At 43.7% G+C, this 20,417-nt stretch overlaps 1 protein-coding gene across 5 annotated transcripts in view; it reads right to left on the minus strand.

Annotated features, from left to right (window-relative positions):
- The window catches only part of HACL2 (2-hydroxyacyl-CoA lyase 2), a 526,035-nt gene that overhangs the window by 71,589 nt on the left and 434,029 nt on the right, over positions 1-20,417 (minus strand). The gene's annotated exons all lie outside the window — the stretch shown is intronic.

Below are 20,417 nucleotides of genomic sequence, written 5' to 3' on the forward strand. Positions count from 1 at the left end.
GCCGAAATTACAGAATTTCGGTCGTTATCGACTGGTATTAAGGGTTTGAGATGTAGGAGGCAGGTGTAAGGACTCAGTAATTTACCGAACGGTAATTAAAGGAATCGGTAAATTACCGAATTCTTAAAATACTGATTCGGTAAATTACCAAATCCTTAATGTAGGGAGCACTCAAGTGAGTGCATTTTTCATTTAAGGATTCGTTATTTACCACCAACTACAAGTTGGTGGTAAATACTGAATACCTTTAAAAAAGCAATTATTTGCTTTTTTTAAAGTGCCATGTGGCAGACCTACATGCCCTTAGGGCATGCATGTGTGCCATATGTGCACCCATGCACTATTCAGGGGTGCAACAGGGTATCAATGTGACACCCTGCCACCCTTGGAAATGTTTCCCCTATTACCTATTCGGTATTTACCGATTCGGTAATTGCCATTTATTCCTATGGGCCTCCAGGCCCATAGGAATGAATGGGAATTACCGAAATCGGTAATACCGAATAATACAGATTCGGTAAAATTTACCAAATTTTTATCTACATACCAATTACCGATTCTGAAATACCGAATCGGTAAAATTCGGTATTTTAGAATCGGTAAATAGTAATTACCTACATCTGGCCCTTTATTCGGCTGTATACCAGCCATAAAAGAGTACATCTAGAAATTAAAAAAAACATTTCAAACAAAGATCACAAAACACTAACAAATACAATCATTAGATGGTAGTTCCTTGACAATACGATTTCAGATAGATAAAATACAAACATCAGGTAGTAATTCATTAGTGATAGCAATCTCAATTATCGAGATGACAGGTAATTAGGTAATTAACCCCACATAAAGACACCTTAAAAACCTAAGCACACAATGTAATTAAGTACGTGAATCATTTTCTGAAAGTCCAGTAGCCGGACAGCCGTGGAAATGTACCTATAGATCATTAAGGAGGTGAATTCATCTTTTAAAAGCTGAAGATAATATAATGCAGCCCAACACTTTCTCAAAGTTAAAACATTTTAACAGGGTATTAAAAAAGCACGCCTTGGGACAATATAACATTTACAAAAAAACATAAAATGTAAAGTGTTCTGGACTGATTCAGAGTCACATGGACACAGGTCTAATTTGGCATCACAGTATACATTACGTGGATATGAAACCAGGAAATAAGAGATGCAAACCTAAACCTTTTATGATAAAACTGTTTTGCATGATTAAAATAAAAAGAGAGGTAGGGCTCAATGCCTGGGGAGCACACTAACAGTGAGTGATCTATAACCCTCTTTTTAGCCATCTCAAGATTTCCTCTGACCATGTAAGAATGTATTAAAAAATCTCTTTTCAATGTTGCTTTTGATATCTTAGCAATACTCTCGGGATAGTAAAAACAATCCAACAGCCCTGTAATCTCCAACTGCTCTTTTATGTAAGTAATCCAGGGCAATTTATTTGAACAATCCAGTTTTAGACAATCTAAAATGAACGCACGATTTAAGGCTGCTTCTTCCTTTAACCAGATATTATACCATAACAATAGCGCGGTAGTTATATTCGAAAGGACAGAGGAATCAAGCCTAGTTCTTCTTTTTAAACTCGAACATTAAATGTACCCAAATGTACCCAAATCGACATTGACAAGTCCCTCCTGTCCATTGATTCCTCCTATAGGACATAGAGCCATCAGCTTGCGTGGGAATTTTCACCACCTTACACCTCTCAGGGTAAGCGCTTTGAACTATTGGGCATTTCCTTCTAATTACTCAGAATTAGGCAGCAGTTTAAATACGTATTTATTTTTCTTGTAGGGACATCTATAATCCCTTGGTTGCCCCACCTTTTATTGTCCTGATGAAGACTCGCATGGCCCAGGCTTAAAAATGACCATATGGCCCTAAGACGAGTCGAAACGTTGACGAGGTATTTATATAACGTGGACCTGATTAATTTTCTCTACATTGATGTGCGAAATGTATGATATATTCATTTACAATGTATGAGAATAGTTTCCTTTGAATATTCTGAGGGTCAGGTTTTGCAGGATGGGTCAATGATGATCCGTTACTGTCTTTGCGAATTAATTTGAATATTTTGTGTCACTATCTATTTGATTTTTCACTTTCTCTCTCTTCACTACCCACTTCTTGGCACTCCTTTGCTATGTTGCACGCTCCTTTGGGGCAACCACTATGGATTGTAATGTTTTGCAATCATGAATTTTTGTAAATTTGTTTGACCGAGGAGCAATGAATTAAAAATATTGCTCTTTATTTGATACTGCTGTGTTTTTATACCCTGACCATTATATTGTTTTATAAACATATGCATTTATGGATAGAGCTGATCAATGTATACATGCTCCTAAATTTGTTGAATTAATGAACATTTACTGATGGATTCAGTTTATAAACCATACAAAGTGACAGCACACGTGCGGGCTTTATAAATATTAATGATTGCTTTAATTGGCCTTGAGATAAGTTTTGAGTAAATCTAAAGATTCACTCCAAGTTTTGGTTAAAACCACTAATTCTTAAATCTACTAAGTGGTGCCAATTGCTTTTTTGATCAAAAGAAATTCCCAAGTAGGAAAAAGTTGTGACGACAGACAATTTTTTGTTATTTATAAAACATGTTTTTAAAATGGTGGGGGACTTACCCACCACCATAGTATATGATTTTCCTACATTAGTCTTCAGGCCAAGGTCAGTCATAAAATCATTAAAACTGGTTAAGAGTCTCTGGAGCCCCACCCCAGTTCTGGAAATTAAAACACAATCATCTGCGTATAATGATGCGGGAGCAACCTGCGGCCTATCAAGGGAGCATCCACATACCCATGTTTAATGTGACTTTCTAAATCATTTATGTAGAGGCAAAATATAAGAATGGTGCAAGAATGCAGCCCTGACAAACCCCACGGTTCATTTTTATTGGAGCTGTGAGTTTGCCACTGCGGCCATCATCTTATTGGACCTCAGTGCAGCTTTCGACACCGTAAATCATGATATTTTACTGCACAGAATCTCAGAACTAGGAATCACCTCTAAAGCAGCAGCCTGGCTCCAATCATTCCTTTCAGAACGCTCGTTCCGAGTTTGTGAGGGCAATGTTACCTCGCCCAGTAAACCACTCAGTTGTGGGGTTCCTCAGGGCTCCTCCCTGAGCCCCACACTGTTTAACATATACATGCGCCCCCTTGCTGAGATAGTTCGCCCTTTTGGCGTTCAAATTGTGTCCTACGCTGACGACACCCAGCTGGTGGTAACTCTGAATCACCCCTCTTCTCAACCAAGTGATCTAAGGGGCTGTATGGAGGCAGTATGCGCTTGGATGACTCAGTCTTATCTAAAACTAAACGGAGATAAGACAGCGCTAATGGTACTGGGTAACGCCCCACATAAATCCATTGACTCCATGTGGCCACCAGCACTGGGCCCTGCACCTCTAGCCAAGGATACCATCAAGAGCCTAGGAATCTGGATGGACAATACACTGACTCTTAGCTATCAGGCAACCAAACTATCTGCCACCTGCATGGGCATCCTGAGACTCAACCGGAAGATCCTATCGCTCATACCTTTCAAAGCCAGACAGATCATGGTCCAGGGCCTAATTCTCTCCCGCTGGATTTCGGGAACGCCCTCTACCTAGGAGCCCCTCAACTAACCCTGAGAAAACTCCAGGTGATTCAAAATTGCGCTGCCCGCACTCTCTTGCGCATCCCCCGCCGCCAATCCGTGAAATCCGAACTAAAAGATCTCCACTGGTTGCCAGTGAGGGAAAGAATCGACTTCAAAAGCATGTGCATTGCCCACCGTGCCTATTGGAGGAAAGGAGCAATTCTGAACCACACCCTGATCACCCCCTACCATCCTAACAGACAGCTTAGATCGGCCCATACCTTCCAAGTTATCACTCCTAGGATCAGAAGAGAGAGGAGCGGAGGCAGGATGTTTTCAGTAAACGCGGCAAAACTCTGGAACTCTCTTCCAATCCCCCTCCGATCAGAACCCAACATTCTGCTTTTCCGGAAAAAATGTAAAACCCTTCTTTTTAGTAGATAACTCAGCCCCTGCCACACACACCCGTTGCTCTTAAGCGCTAGGACGCCTGCGGGTAGCTATCGCGCTATACAAATATAAATCCAATCCAATCCAAGCCAATCCATCTGCTCCATATTAAACTCTCCCTGTCACATCTTGATGCATAGCTGCCACAAAGTGCACAATGGGTGGTTCAAAGCCCATATTCAACATCCTTTGCCAAAGCCTTCCCCTCGGCACCCAGTCAAAAGCAGACATGAGTTCCAAGAATCCAAGATAAAGGGAACCTGGCTTGGCTAAGGTGTATTTGCCTATGACCAGGTGCAGATTAAGGCATTGTTCCACCGTGCCCAGGCCACGCCTGAATCCATATTGGATATTTGAGAACTGCCCACTGTCTGTAATCCATGCATCCAGCCGCTCCAAAATCACCCGGCCCATTAACTTACAGGTACAATCAATTAAAGATATGGGCCGGTAACATTTGGGGTCCGACCGGTCTACTTTTTTTAAAAATGGGGACTATTGTCACAGTTTTTCAAGAATCAGCGGTGGCCCTGAACTGTATAGCAGCTTAGCATGTTTGTTAACAGCGGAAGCCACAGGGATGTATCCGCTAAAAACAAGTCCGCCGAGATACCATCGGGGCCGGAGGCCTTGTTATTCACAGTCTGAAGCTTTTATATGCATTTTTTACCACGCATGTTTTTAGAACCCATATGCTTTTACAAAGTATGCCTTTACCACACATTTAAGGTACGTTCGAGGGTGTGGGGGATCTTCCCTCCACAAATACATTGTATATATATATATATTTTTTTTTGTTTGAGAATAAACCCCCTGCAGAACGTCTCTCGTGAGTGCTGGTTTTTCTCTTCTAAAAGGAGGGGATTGGAGCTACGAAACATGGTGGCATGCACAGCCACTTCCATGCATCCGCCCGTGAGTGATTTTGCGATTTGTGCAATGCGAGCTTTAAAAAAATAAATAAATAAATAAAATATATATATATATATATATATATATATTTTTTTTTTGTATATGCATGGAGCGACAGAGAAAAATGTCTCAAAGAAATAGCAGATCTTGAAGAAAAAATAGCGAAAGAAAAAGACTCCAAAGAAAAAGAAGAATTAAAGGATACCATGAACCAAAGGATCAAAAATTATGAATTAACCATCCGAAAACGGAAACAATCAAAATTCCTCAGAGACGAACAAGATTACCTCACAGGAAGAATCCTAACATTCGCCAAGAAGTTCGATGCCACTAGAAAACGTATGGCACAGGCAAATGTGACACCTACTGATGAGGAAACTGAGGAATCTGAAGTCTCAGAAGGCGAACAATTGGAGAGTAACAAAGAAAGAACTGTGGCAATTAACGATCCTTTTTTCGACGAGTTCGAGGTAATCAAAGAAACCCGTCTCCGCCCCCAACAGAGAAATCATCCACCAGCACCTCAACAAAAGCAAAGAGGAGGACGCGGAGGGGCAAGAGGAACAAGAGGTGGGGGCCAACAAGCGACAGCATCCCCAAGAGTAACCAGGAGCGGGTTGAACCGCAGAAGATAATGGACGAACAAGAAAACAACGTCATCAACCTTTCCAAGAGAATTCTAACGGATGATGAAACTTCCATCCTTAAGAAAGGTTTGAGCTTCTGTCCGGCTAGTGACTTTGATCCGGTGAAAACACGGATTGATTTATTCAAATATACCAGAAAACTAAAGTTTAAAAAAATCTTTCTTCAAAATCCTAACAATGAAAGTATGGTACACAACCTTGAAGTTTCTACTGAAAACCAAAACGAAACTCAGACGTGCGAAGAACTAGCGGACGTTCTTTTGACACCGACTCAAGAACCAATGTCGAATCCAATCACTGTGGAGATCTTATCACAGAGTAACATTGTACAAAAACGTGACCCTAGTCATATGAAAAATAAATCAAAAAAATTGCCCATCACAAACTATGACGCAATAGATCTCTTCAATGAAGCAGTCTTAGAGGATTTAGACAAAATTTCATCTGGAACAAAGAACAAAATAAATCACAAAACATCAAACATAACAAAAAGAGAATGGCAAGCTATCAGATCATTAAAGGAAGACACTACAATTGAAATCAAACCTTCTGATAAAGGAGGAAACATCGTGATTTTTGACCGGGAATATTATCTAGCAGAGGCCCATAGACAGTTAAAAGACAAAGAATGTTATACTCCGATACAAAGAACTGAGTACAACAAAAGCATTTTAACTTTTCACAGCATGTTAGACAATTGGCAAAAAGAAGGCATGCTAACAATGGATGAATACTTCTTTTTGAAATGTGAAGCGCCAATACTACCAACGTTTTACCACCTACCAAAGGTGCACAAACATGCAAAAAAACCTCCGGGGCGCCCAATAGTGTCCTCTATAGGAAGCCTTCTCGAAAACACTTCCAGATTTGTCGATTCATATTTGTCTCCATTCGTCAAAAGCCTTCCATCCTATCTGAAGGATACCCAAGACTTTCTAAATGTCATAGACAATGTCACATGGGACTCAGGAATGTTATTAATTACTTTAGATGTAGTAAATTTATATACCTGCATCAACCACGAACAAGGCCTTTGTGCCGTCAAATGGTTTTTAGATCATAAACCAGAACATTTCAGAAGCCATAATGCAATGATTTTGTCCATGATCAGATTTTGTTTGTTTAACAATATTTTTTTATTTGATGGGATTTTATACAATCAGAAAAGGGGTACTTCAATGGGCTCGTGCTTCTCCCCCAGCTACGCGAATTTATTCGTGGGCTGGTGGGAGAAGCATGAGGCATGGAGTGACTCCAATCGGAAATGGACTGATAAAATACTTATGTGGACTAGGTATATTGACGACCTATTTATAATCTGGCAGGGTGATCGTCAATCAGCAGAAGAGTATATTACCATACTAAATGAAAATACGCTTAATCTAAAATTTACCAGCACCATCAGCACAAATAGCATCAATTATCTAGACCTAGAAGTATTTGTGTACAATAACATCTTGCACACCCGCTTGTACAGAAAACCTACAGCGGGCAACGCGGTCCTGCATGCTAAATCTTATCATCCAAAAAGTCTTGTAAAAAATGTACCATATGGCGAGTTTTTACGCCTAAAGAGAAATTGTTCTCTTGAACAAGACTACGAGCATGCAGTAACTGAAGCAAATGGTAGATTTGAGCGCAGAGGATACAACATCAATATCCTCAAACAAGCCAGTGATAAAGCCTCTAAAACAAACAAGAGGGATCTCCTGGTTCCGAAATTGAAAACAGAGGCACCTGATGAGGTCCGTATGATAACGGAATTCAATACCAAATCAGGTGAAATAACAAATATCTTTCAGAAACACTGGCACCTACTCACTGCTGATAAAGTCCTCAAGAAAAATCTGCCAAAAAAGCCTTTGATTACCTATAAAAGATGTCCGTCTTTGGCAGACCATTTGGTCCATAGCCATTTTAAATCATTGGCAAAACCCATCAAAATATCGAAATCGGTTGGTTTCTTCCCTTGTCTTAAATGCAAGGCATGTAAATTTAGTGACAAAATATCTGAATACCCAAATCGCACAGGCGATAATAAACCCAAAATAAAAATAAAGCAGTTGCTTAATTGCAACTCGGAGTATACTGTGTACTGTCTCACCTGTCCTTGCAAGCTGCGATATATAGGCAGCACCATTAAACCTGTTAAACTCAGGATTCTCAAGCACATGCGGGCTATCACTAACAACGATAAATCATATCCAGTAGCCCGCCACTTTGCACAACACCATCAAAGCAAGTGGGAGAAACTAAGCTTCTATTGCATGGATCAGGCCCCCAAACTAGAACGAGGAGGGGACAGGGAAAAGTCTCTACGCATCCTGGAGTCCAAACACATTATTAATCTTAAAACTATTACTCCTTGGGGTTTAAATAATAATGAAGAACTGTGGGTTCATTTGTAAACAGTAAAGTGTCACAATGATTGGGGATTCATAGTAGACAATGAAACTGAACTGGGTAACATCTCTACTTTCCCAACGATGTGTCATGCCTTAGTTATCTTTTCTGGTTTGCACTGTTGATAAAACCGCCCATTCAGGGCTGAATAACCTAAAACGGACACATTGAGAAATGAATTGTTGTAAATATCTCAATTGTTGACCTAATTATTCTTACTGTGAAAATTGAATTGATGAAAAGTATTGACTGTCTATTTTACAACGTTACTTGTTTTTAATGAGCACAATGCACTTTCACATTATCACTATTGTATAGCCGGTACAATAATGTAATTTGCATATTACAAGATGGCCACTAAAATGCTGTAAAAAACATGTCCCTCTTCTATGTCTATGGAGAGTGTAGCTGACCAATGGCTTTAAAATGGTGATTTCAATCGCACACTAACGTTACACTGACGAAGATTGTGAAGGCGAAACGCGTCTGTAAGGGGTGAGGGGGGTTTGGTGATTAAAATTCTTGAAACGGATACCAGTGTGCCGGCCTTTCTTTTTCTGACACCGGAATGGGATACGGAAAGTGTGCGGTATATATATATATATATATATATATATATATATATATATATATATATTACCTACTGGCGGTCGCCAGTAGGTATATATAGTTAGGATTTTTTCCCTATGGGATTTTTGAAAATTCTATGTCTAATAACTTTAGCGTTTGTGGACGGAATTGGCTGAAATTTTCAGGAAAATGGCACATTTTGTTTCTGAGCAGCCCCTGAAAATTTTGGGGGGGTTCGTCAAGGGGGGGCTGAGAAAAAAGGGGGGTCCCAAAACACGTTTTTCCCATGTTAATTTCCATAGGGCGGTTGGCCTCACTTTTAGCCCGAACGGCTGAATGGATTTGCACGAAACTTGGCAAAATTGTAGGGACTGGTAGCCCGATGTGCCTTTTGTAGGTCTCAATATATGTGCTTCTGTGGATTTTGAGAAATTAATGTTAAAAAAAAGATATATATCTGTAACAGCGGACCGGGCAGCGCTCCGCTACGCGTACTTTTCGCGCAACGGAGCTTTGTGAAGCGAAGCTGATTGGTTCTCCGGCGTCTGTCAACATTCCAAACAGTCCGTAGCGGCCGCCATCTTGTCTCTCGGTAGGATCGAGAGACAAGAGGAGGCCAAAGCGAAGGGGCAAATGACCATAAGGGGGCATAGTACATTGTCGCTCACCCCCTAGGTTTGATGTGGAGGTTTTAAAAGGGCCCCGCGGGGCAAAAAAAAATAAAAATAATAATAATCGAACAGCTGAATGGATTTGCACGAAACTTGGCAAAATTGTAGGGACTGGTAGCCCGATGTGCCTTTGCTAGATCTCAATATATGTGCTCCAGTGGATTTTGAGAAATTAACGTTCAAAAAAAGATATATATCTGTAACAGCGCACCGCTTCGCGTACTTTTCGCGTTACGGAGCTTTGCGAAGCGAAGCTGATTGGCTCTCCGGTGTCTGTAAACATTCCAAACAGTCCGTAGCGGCCGCCATCTTGTCTCTCGGTAGGATCGAACAGCTGAATGGATTTGCACGAAACTTGGCAAAATTGTAGGGACTGGTAGCCCGATGTGCCTTTGCTAGGTCTCAATATATGTGCTTCAGTGCATTTTGAGAAATTAACGTTCAGAAACAAGATATATATCTGTAACAGCGCTCCGCTTCGCGGAGATAAAATTATATGTGTATTACCTAGCTGTTGCTAACACCAGTTAGCGACGGCTAGTAGAAGATAGCGACCATCTTGGGCCCCACTTTGCATGTGAGTGATATTTATCACTAATGACATGCAAAGTGGGCATGCCAAGATGTTAGCGACTGGAAACAGTCGCTAACATCGCTATCTCCTATTATCAACTTTTGGAAATATTCGAGATAAGCGCGAATATCTCCAAAAGCTACCACCTGCCCTGAGCAGTTCTTAGCCATGTTATCCAATGGGAGGTGGATAACATGGCTAAGAGCATTAGCTCGGTAATGCATGAATATCGCTGAGTTTTCAGCGATATTAATGCATTGCGGTCGTTTTTTATCGTATTTCCGATAAACCTTGATAATAGCAAGGTTTATCTGCGATAATTTCTGACGGTAAAAAAATCGTTGCTAAGCATCGTTAGGGATAAATATCGCTTAACTTTGGTAATATGCCCCAACGTCTGTTAACGTTCGATTCGAAGGAAATCAGGAAGTGTTGAAAAACATTGTCTGCGCCATCTTGTCTTTTTTCAAATGCCACACTTTTGTCGTGCACGGCAGCCATTTTAGATGCCTTGACCAGACCCACTCTGTGCACGCTGTCGATCCTTAGCATGGCTCCCCACCCTCGCAAGCATCTCCCCCAGGCAGTGGTCACCCCCGCTCTCTGTCTTATGCATGGGTAATAAACCTCCCCCCATCTGCGCTGCTCTTCCCTGAGAATCACACCCTGTGCCCGCCCGACACCTCCCTTTCGCCCTATTCACTACCGCACCCTCTGACACTCCTTTTCCTCTGTGTCCGATTGTCCAGGCTGGTCCTAGGGTATCAGCTAGCCCTGCAGATGTAGTTTATGGCCACAGCTGTAAAGAATCACCCCTCTTCAAAGGAGTTATAGTAGATCAAGGCCCACACTCGATGAGATCCGTCACAGCAGAAGCGTTGCTATTATCTGAAAACCATCCTGTATTGTGATTGGGGAGGGGACCGAGCCTGAAGCGGAAGATTCCAGGGATGACTCTTTGTACATCAAAGTTTTTACAATTATGTGTCACATTAAAAATATATAGCACTCCGACAAAGTAGTAAGATTATAAAACTTTAATAATTTATAAATATATACAAGAAAACAAAAATAGTAATAACATATAAACATTTTTAGGGAAAAACAACGAAGTAGCGGTCGGCTGTGCGAATAGTCCCAATGCAGCACAACGTCCAGATTTCCGGCGTGGGGCGTCGCGGGGGGTGGGTCATCAGTAGCAAACTGCTGTGCGAATAGTTCCAAGGCAGCAGAACGCGCTGAAATCTAGATGACACGAAAGTGATGTCTAGTAAGTTGCCACCCAGCAAATAACGGCATGGGGCGTCGCGGGGGGTGGGTCATCAGTAGCAAACTGTTGCGCGAATAGTTCCAAGGCAGCAGAACGATGGCACCAAGGTGATGTCCAGTAAGTTGCCGCACTGGTTTTGGTATCCTACAATGCTGCTCCGAATAACGGCGTGGGGCGCCCCGGGGGAGGCGGCGTGAACGGGCCTCTCCAGGTGGAGTGTCATCTGTTGTAGTGGGGCGCCCCTTTACCGTTTCAGTTGCCATTCCGTCCGTTTTTGGTCCACTGTGTCAAAAGCCGCAATTCAGCTGAGTTGCGCCCACTCTTGCGGTGCAGCGATAGGCGGCTGTCACAGGACTCTCAAAATGGCGGCAGGCTGTTTCCTTTTTGGGCCTGGTCCACTGAAATGGCCCTGGGACACCTTGGAAATCGGACGCTTGTCTGCTAGGTCTTGGACCCCATTCTCGAAAGCGTCCCCTCCGCCTTGAGAATTCATCAAAAGTTTTGGGGGCTCCGACTCCTGCAGGCTTCTGGTGGGGAGCGGCTGCCATGATTGCTCGCGGAATGACCACGACTGAGCTACGAGATGGTGGTGCTCTCATGCTGACGCCAGCTTCAGTCTGAAACATCCAGAAACAAGGTGGGGCTTTCATCGTTTGGGAAAAAAAAAAAGTTTTCATCCAATGAAAAGTGTTGTTTTTAGGTCACATGATCAAGCCTTCCATCATTAGGAAACCAAAAGTAAAATGAACCAATGAAAAGTTTTATAAACAAGTCACATGACCTGTTATGCGGCATAGGGTGTAAAATGCGGAGAAAATACGTTGGCACGTGAGGCGGCGTCAGTAGCGGACCGATGTGCGAATAGGCCGAAGGCAACACAACGCGCCAAGATCCGGATGGCACCGAGGTGGTGTCCAGCAAGTTGCAGCACTGGTGTGGCCATCCTACAATGCTGAAAGTCGGCGTGGGGCGCCCCGTTGGCCTGTGAGTTTGCGTCAGTAGCGGACCGATGTGCGAATAGTCCGAAGGCAGCACAACGCGCCAAGATCCGGATGGCACCGAGGTGGTGTCTAGTAAGTTGCCGCACTGGTGTGGCCATCCAACAATGCTGAAAGTCGGCGTGGGGCGCCCCGTTGGCCTGTGAGTTTGCGTCAGTAGCGGACCGATGTGCGAATAGGCCGAAGGCAGCACAACGCGCCAAGATCCAGATGGCACCGAGGTGGTGTCTAGTAAGTTGCCGCACTGGTGTGGCCATCCTACAATGCTGAAAGTCGGCGTGGGGCGCCCCGTTGGACTGTGAGATGGCGTCAGTAGCGGACCGATGTGTGAATGGGGCCGAAGGCAGCGCAACAATATTTTCGGAATAGAAGACACCACTAGGCGCTGAGATGCCAAGATCAGGATGGCACCGAGGTGGTGTGTAGCAAGTTGCCGCACTGGTGTGGCCATCCTACAATGCTGAAAGTCGGCGTGGGGCGCCCCGTTGGCCTGTGAGTTTGCGTCAGTAGCGGACCGATGTGCGAATAGGCCGAAGGCAGCACAACGCGCCAAGATCCGGATGGCACCGAGGTGGTGTCTAGTAAGTTGTCGCACTTCTGTGGCCATCCTACAATGTTGAAAGTCGGCGTGGGGCACCCCGTTGGCCTGTGAGATGGCGTCAGTAGCAGACCGATGTGCGAATGGGGCCAAAGGCAGCGCAACAATATTTTCTGATTTGAAGACACCACAAGGCGCTGAGATGCCAAGATCCGGATGGCACCGAGGTGGTGTCTAGCAAGTTGTGGCACTGGTGTGGCCATCGTACAATGGTAAAAGTCGGCGTGGGGTGCCCTGTTGGCCTGTGAGATGGTGTCAGTAGCGGACTGATGTGTGAATGGGGCCAAAGGCAGCGCAACAATATTTTCTACAATATTTTCGGAGTAGAATACACCACAAGGCGCTGAGATGCCAAGATCCGGATGGCACCGAGGTGATGTCTAAGTTGCGGACCGATGTGCGAATGGGGCCAAAGGTAGCGTAACAAGATTTTCTGTATGGAAGATACCACTAGGCGTTGAGATGCCAAGATTCGGATGGCACCGAGGTGATGTCTAGCAAGTTGTGCCACTGGTGTGGCCATCGTACAATGGTAAAAGTCGGCGTGGGGCGCCCTATTGGCCTGTGAGATGGTGTCAGTAGCGGACTGATGTGCGAATGGGGCCAAAGGCAGCGCAACAATATTTTCTGACTGACACCACAAGGCGCTGAGATGCCAAGATCCGGATGGCACCGAGGTGATGTCTAAGTTGCGGACTGATGTGCGAATGGGGCCAAAGGCAGCGTAACAATATTTTCTGTATGGAAGATACCACTAGGCGTTGAGATGCCAAGATTCGGATGGCACCGAGGTGATGTCTAGCAAGTTGGTGTGGTCATCCTACAATGCTGAAACTCGGCGTGGGTCACCCCATTAGCCTGTGAGATGGCGTCAGTAGCGGACCGATGTGCGAATAGGCCGAAGGCAGCACAACGCGCCAAGATCCGGATGTCACCGTGGTGGTTTCATAGTTGAGAGGCACTTCATCTGCAGTGGGGCGCCGAGATCCGGATGGCACCGAGGTGATGTCTAGCAAGTTGCTGTACTGGTGTGGTCATCCTACAATGCTGAAATGTAGTGGGGCGCCCATTTACCGTTTCAGTTGCCATTCAGCTGAGTTTCGGCTGCTCTTGATGCTACAGCGACAGGCGGCTGCAAGAGGACTCTCAAAATGGCGGCCTGTTCTTTGGATTTGGGCCTGGTCCACTAAAATAGCCCTGGGACACCTTAGAACTCGGACGCTCGATTTTTTTTTCCTTTCCTGTACATGCAAAAAAAGGTAAATGCCCGGTACGTTACACGCTTCATCTGCCACGATGAACTCTCCAGAGGAACCGAAAAAAAATATAGTTGTGGTAACTATACCATGCATCGTCATATGGAGAGGTGGCACCAATTAATTATAGTGCTGCATAAAAGAGAGATTTGGAGGAGAACCCCTGACCTGCTAGTACATTCATCAAAGAAGTGGCACTGAGAGCTTCAGAGGCAAGGGAAACGGTCCCAAATATTTAGAAGAACTTTGGAAAGATTAAAATGACATGTTTAGATTGTGGTAAATTAATTTCATGTGGACAGATGAGTGTTACTCTAATAAATACAGCATATGAACATCATCATAGTCGATGGTTGGTAGAGACATTTTGACTATATCCTGGACCTGCCCGTCCTCGCCCAAAATGGCGCCGGAATAAATGGGACTCGTAACTCCTTGTTGTGTACTGGTTGCAGAACCTTGAAATCACGAGATACGTATGCAGTTTTGAAGCACATGGCGGGCGGGGACGAGAATTGATTGAATATTTCGACATCCCTATTGATATTAAGTTCTGATGTGTTATTGATTACTGTACTGTTGAAAATTCGAATTAACGTCACCCATGGTACTTGCCCGCAAATGTATATCTAGATAATTTTATTGTAACTGGCCCTGTCGTATTTTAATTATAAAATGTACGTCCACCGATTCCGTAACTGTTAGACACCTTAGTTCTTGCAACCTAATGGCCCGCCCGTTACGTTCCTCTACAGTGTAAATGTCTATTCATCATATACGATTACAGTTTGCTCCGTGGCAGGCCCACGTGGTTATAGGCTCGTATTTGTATAATGAAATTTTCACAATAAAGGTTTTTAAAAGAAAACATGGTAGTAGTATATACATTGGTAAAGTTTTTAATAATAGTCACTGTTTTAGAATCATTAAAAGGCAAGTGAAATAAAGCAGACCAATTACATGAAGGGTAAAAGGTATAATACGAAGGAACGCAGTAAAGATAAATGGTCAAGGGCTGTTGTGTTTTCTATTCCTGCAACATAAAGTGATCGATAAGAATCTCATATTCAGGCGTATCGGCGACTAAGACAGCAGGTCGACCCTCTTTTGCTCAACGGCTCCGTCATGGGACGAAGAAACGCTCTTTTTCTCGAAAAAAGAATATATTTTACTTGCAGGACAGTTGTAAAATTTCCGGGAAAGTACATTAGCCTGGAACATTATAACATATATTTAAGAAAAAATAATGTTCGGAAGTAATTAAAAGCGTAATTTTTAGGTGATATGACCAAGGCTTTCATCATTAGAATAAGAAAAGTAAAATGAACCAATGAAAAGTTTTATTAACAAGTCACATGACTTGTTATGCTTACGTTACGCGCTGCGCGCCCCGGATGACTTCCGGATGCGCTAACGCGGCGCGTCATATGACGCATTACGCGACAACGCAGGTCCAGAATATAGTCAAAATGTCTCCACCAACCAGCGGTCGAAACACAACCCCTTTCAGCAGGCTAAATAGTTCTGTTAAATGACAACAGAAGGGACAGGCAACAAGAACCATCAGTCAAAGAGGGGAGGGCTAGTTCTTCTCTACCGGGTTACATTGGGGCGCTACCGGAACTGATCGAATTGGTAGTCTACAGTGTTTCTTGATGTATCAGATTGAAGCCGGGGTTAGCATGAGAGCACCACCATTTCGTAGCTCCGTTGTGGCCATTCCGCAACCAATCATGGCAGCCGCTCTTTATCGTTATTTTGGGCGGGGTGGGTGGCGGAGCCGAGCTGTTTTGCAGCCATCATTGTGTGGAGTTCAGTTCATCTCACTAGTTTTGTATTTGTCATGAGGGGTTGTTCCTAATGTTTCTATTTTAGCGAGGTCAAAAAGAGATCCCATTAGTGGCCTACTGATTTTGCTCGATTCCTTTTCTTTTTTTTTACACGATTTTTCGTTATCTGCAAAGACTAAACAGAGTATTGCGACTCTGTGTTTGTTTGTAAATAGAGAATGAACCAAAGAGAACTAATTCTAAAACAGTAAATACTTGGATAACAATCAATCAAATGGAGAGAGAAGCAGGCACGACGGATTACAACGGGGGCAAAGGCCTGCGTTAACTACCTTTCACTATCTGCAAAGAGAGAGTACTCCTAATAGAAATGAGGGGGGGGGGGCACCATTCAAAGCAGATCAGTGTGCATAAACACGAAAATGTTTTCACTTACCACGTACTTGACATCCGACAGCTTATGATATTTGCTATTAAAAAAACATTGAAATTCACTGAAAAAACCATAGGTTATAGACCATATATAGTTAGGAATTAGCATTTACAAAACCTTGAAAATTCACTGAAAAAACCATAGGTTATAGACCATATATAGTTAGGAATTAGCATTTAAAAAACCTTATTTTACTCACACAAAACCATTGAAATTCCATATATAGTTAGTTGCACTAACTATATATCGCGCACCCGCAATCCACTGCTGATCATGTCACATATTACATCATTCATGACATGGTCAGTGACATCACTGATGACATCACCGATGACATCTCAAATGACATCACTGATGACATCACTGATGACATCTCATTTGACATCATTCTTGTGCTAATACGATAAACCTCTTCAGACTCTAATATAACCTTAGATACACTCAGTGTATACAGACACTCACACACTGCCACTCATCCATGGAGTTACTCACACACCCAGTCAGTCATGCAAAGAAACAATCTCACCTCCATTTCTTCAACTATACAGTTAAACACACCTTACTTATTGAAACATATACTAACACATATTTACTCTCTTATACAATCCCTGATACAAGTTCACAATGATCGATACAACCACTCACTCATTCAGTGGCTCTCATGCACAGTTATTTATATATGCCAACTCTCACATGTACTGTGTTTTACATATGTACTTACTATGACATGTAGCATTGAGATATCCATTCACTCATCAATACACTCATGCACACAGTCAACTGCCCATGTAGCTGTTTCCACATGCACTCTTGAACTCATACACCTAGTGAATAAACTGCTCACACATCTATGCATAGAGTCACACACCTTCCAGCCACCCCCACACAAACTCAATCTGCCATAGAAATACTTGGGCAACCAATTAATAACACATATAGCCTCTCGTATAGCTAATGATCAACACATGCAGCAGTTTACAGAACAACAGACATAATGATGCACAAATTAAGACAGTTTAGTCACTAACCCATGCACTCAGTGAGACACATTTAATCACTCACTCATACATTCAGTCATGCACCTACTAAATCCTTCGTCCAGACACTTATACATCTACTCATTCTTCAATATGTAAAACATATTTAAACTTTACAGAAACACACAGTCACTGGATGACGTCATCAGTGATCTCATCAGTGATGTCATTTGAGATGTCATCAGTGATGTCATCAGTGATGTCACTGACCATGTCATGAATGATGTAATATGTGACATGATCAGCAGTGGATTGCGGGTGCGCGATATATAGTTAGTGCAACTAACTATATATGGAATTTCAATGGTTTTGTGTGAGTAAAATAAGGTTTTTTAAATGCTAATTCCTAACTATATATGGTCTATAACCTATGGTTTTTTCAGTGAATATATATATATATATATATATATATATATATATATATATATATATATATATATATATATATATATATACACACACTAGCAGCCCGTCCCGACGTTGTCCGGGAGCAATCAGGCTTCTGGGCCCCCGCCCGCCCCGACGTTGTCTGTGGGTCACCCGGAGCGCACCCGCCACTTTCAAGGCCCCCAATGAGCCGCACACGGGCCGCTTCACCTACCTCAGCCGCCGCTCCTCCCCGCCTGTCCGCCGCTCCTCACCGCCTGTCCGCCGTTCCTCACCGCTCCTCCCCACCTGTCCGCCGCTCCTCCCCGCTCTCATGTCCGCCGCTCCTCCTCGCGCTTCTGTACGCCGCTCCTCCCCGCGCTCCTGATGTCAGCACGCAAGTCGCGGCCGGCGCTACTTCCAAGGGACTACGTTTTTTTTATCGTAAATATTTTAAAGAACGTATATTTTATTTTTTATATAGCCTTTGTCCATCTGCAGACCCTGACAATTACAACGATGTATCGGGTGTTTGGATTGGTGCTGTGGTTCCTGAGTTTACCCGCCTCAAAGGTTCAAAGTTCTCTCTTTATAATAGTAGTATAGATATATATATATATATACTAGCAGCCCGTCCCGACGTTGTCCGGGAGCAATCAGGCTTCTGGGCCCCCGCCCGCCCCAACGTTGTCTCAGGCTTCAGGGCCCCCGCCCGCCCCGACGTTGTCCGTGGGTCCCCCGGAGCGCACCCGCCACTTTCAAGGCCCCCAATGAGCCGCACACGGGCCGCTTCACCTACCTCAGCCGCCGCTCCTCCCTGCCTGTCCGCCGCTCCTCACCGCCTGTCCGCCGCTCCTCACCGCTCCTCCCCGCCTGTCCGCCGCTCCTCTCCGCTCTCATGTCCGCCGCTCCTCCTCGCGCTCCAGTACGCCGCTCCTCCGAGCGCTCCTGATGTCAGCACGCATGTCGCGGCCGGCTCTACTTCCAAGGGACTACTTTTTTTTTAATCGTAAATATTTTAAAGAACGTATATTTTATTTTTTTACATAGCCTATGTCCATCTGCAGACCCTGACAATTACAACGAGCAGTTTTTGGCCGCGTCTGCTCATATAATCACTGGCACCTGCCACAGTGGGCGTGGCTAAATCGCAAAGCCTTCTGTGCCTTGTAGTACGCTGGCCCTCTTCCCACAGTGGGGCCACTCAACAGTCCTTGCAATTTGAACCAAGTATTCACCAAGTGGAGTAAAGTAAAGCGCTGTAAGCCCTCAGATTGCGCTTTGCAGCAGTGAATTCGTGCTCAAGGCAGCACCACCTGCATTGGAGCTGCTCTTGTCTTCGTTCCGCTTTGCAAGCCCCTTCACAGAGCCTGCACGAACCCTTCGTAAGGTGGGCCTCGCTTCTCGACTGGGCAAACAGCCGATATCCATATAGACTAAACAGGAAGCCCCAAATTAAAGCAAAGCCACACGAAGTTCAGATCAGCACGTTTATTTGCATCCATTTCACTGCTCGCTCCTTGAAAGCTTTCAGAGCAATCTGCGGCCGGCGCTACTTCCAAGGGACTACTTTTTTTTTTAATCGTAAATATTTTAAAGAACGTATATTTTATTTTTTTATATAGCCTATGTTCATCTGCATACCCTGACAATTACAACGATGTATTGGGTGTTTGGATTGGTGCTGTGGTTCCTGAGTTTACCCGCCTCAAAGGTTCAAAGTTCTCTCTTTATAATAGTAGTATAGATATAAAGTCTAAACAGGAAGCCCCAAATTAAAGCAAATCCACACGAAGTTCAGATCAGCACGTTTATTTGCATCCATTTCACTGCTCGCTCCTTGACAGCTTTCAGAGCAATCTTTGAACATGTAAAGCCTGACGCGTTTCAGGAAATAATCCTTTCTTCAGAGGCATTGTTCACGAAGGGCTGGAAGAGCAGTTTTTGGCCGCGTCGACTCATATAATCACTGGCACTTGCCACAGTGGGCGTGGCTAAATCGCAAAGCCTTCTGTGCCTTGTAGTACGCTGGCCCTCTTCCCACAGTGGGGCCACTCAACAGTCCTTGCAATTTGAACCAAGTATTCACCAAGTGGAGTAAAGTAAATCGCCGTAAGCCCTCAGATTGCGCGTTCCAGCAGTGATTTCGTGCTCAAGGCAGCACCACCTGCATTGGAGCTGCTCTTGTCTTCGTTCCGCTTTGCAAGCCCCTTCTCAGAGCCTGCACGAACCCTTCGTAAGGTGGGCCTCGCTTCTCGACTGGGCAAACAGCCAATATCCATATAGTCTAAACAGGAAGCCCCAAATTAAAGCAAAGCCACACGAAGTTCAGATCAGCACGTTTATTTGCATCCATTTCACTGCTCGCTCCTTGACAGCTTTCAGAGCAATCTGCGGCCGGCGCTACTTCCAAGGGACTACTTTTTTTTTTAATCGTAAATATTTTAAAGAACGTATATATATTTTTTTTTATATAGCCTATGTCCATCTGCAGACCCTGACAATTACAACGATGTATCGGGTGTTTGGATTGGTGCTGTGGTTCCTGAGTTTACCCGCCTCAAAGGTTCAAAGTTCTCTCTTTATAATAGTAGTATAGATATATATATATATTTATTTCCACACTAATCCTCCCGACAGGAAGAAAAATAGGGCCGCACTCCTGAAGTACTTTCGCAAATTTTTTTTTTTATTTCTCTTTCATTAGAAAGGGCATATCAGCGAGACTAGATCAACGCATTTCGGTATCTCCTGATACCTTGCTCACGATCAACTGACCACTCATTTAGCCTCTCTTGAAATATTCAAACTGACAT

The sequence above is a fragment of the Lissotriton helveticus genome, chromosome 12, assembly GCF_964261635.1.
Source record: "Lissotriton helveticus chromosome 12, aLisHel1.1, whole genome shotgun sequence".
Lineage (NCBI taxonomy): Eukaryota > Metazoa > Chordata > Amphibia > Caudata > Salamandridae > Lissotriton > Lissotriton helveticus.